Source organism: Palaemon carinicauda, chromosome 7 (assembly GCF_036898095.1).
Source record: "Palaemon carinicauda isolate YSFRI2023 chromosome 7, ASM3689809v2, whole genome shotgun sequence".
NCBI lineage: Eukaryota > Metazoa > Arthropoda > Malacostraca > Decapoda > Palaemonidae > Palaemon > Palaemon carinicauda.
This window is the reverse complement of record NC_090731.1, coordinates 3,567,653-3,568,725: the sequence shown is the minus strand read 5'-3', so window position 1 is coordinate 3,568,725 and position 1,073 is coordinate 3,567,653.

Below are 1,073 nucleotides of genomic sequence, written 5' to 3'. Positions count from 1 at the left end.
CCATTCCTTACAGTGCTCACATGGTGGTTCCATTGAACATCTCTTGCTGCGGCCAGGGGGCAAACGGGATGTGGATCAACATCTACCCGACTCATGAAGGTGCCACAGGGACGCTCATCATGGCTGGGGCATGAATGCATGATATTAGGCTTACTAGCCATAATTGCCCCCACTCGTAACTCACACACAAGGATAGTAATGCAAGTGAGTGAATAATAAAAAAAAAAAACAAGGTACAAGCGCTAAGAACTCTAAGGGTAAATGGAGTGAATGAGGATTTCTAGCTCGTAGAGATAGGAGAGGTTGTAGAAAACGAGACTAGGAGTAGCCAATAACACAGAAGTTTGTATCCATGTAGGCACAAATAAATAGTGATGTAATGTTACCAGTGCACGTGTGAGAGGGTTGGCCGATCTAACCCCCTGCTAACTAGGTTAGGTTAGGTTAGGCTAAAAGTCTTAAGGCTAGTTTCAACCATCACTAACATATTTCGTCACTGTAAAAGGTGAAATGGTTTTTATATAGAGCTGGAACAAACTGAAAAATAATGTTCAACTAAATACATCTACCTCTGCAGTCTGAAAGAAAAAACCAAGTTATATCATAAACACACACTGGTGCGGCATTTTGCTGGGATAGTCAGATACTTAGGCTAATGATAAAATCCACCTTAATAAAAGTCCTTTTTATCTTTCTTTTTATCAAAGCTGTGCTTCAAAAGAGTGAGGCAAATGAATATTTGGTTATATTCATTCAAATGATAATTTTTCTTTAACAAGAGGTGACCATTTCCAACCCCTGCAAGTTTTCATGGCTCAGCCCACGTTAATTTACTAATTCATTTGGTCACCAGGGGCCCTGAGGGATCCAGACACAGTATTCTGGTGCCATCTACTTATTATGATTTGTTTGTTATAGAATAATGCATTTTACTGAACAGTAATTTATACGTTAAAACAAGCATAACATGATAATACTATAAAGCATTTTACAGCACTGACATTTATATTGTACCAGGATAATTTGTAAAGTAACAAAATTATATATTATTGATGGTAATTAAAACACAAAAG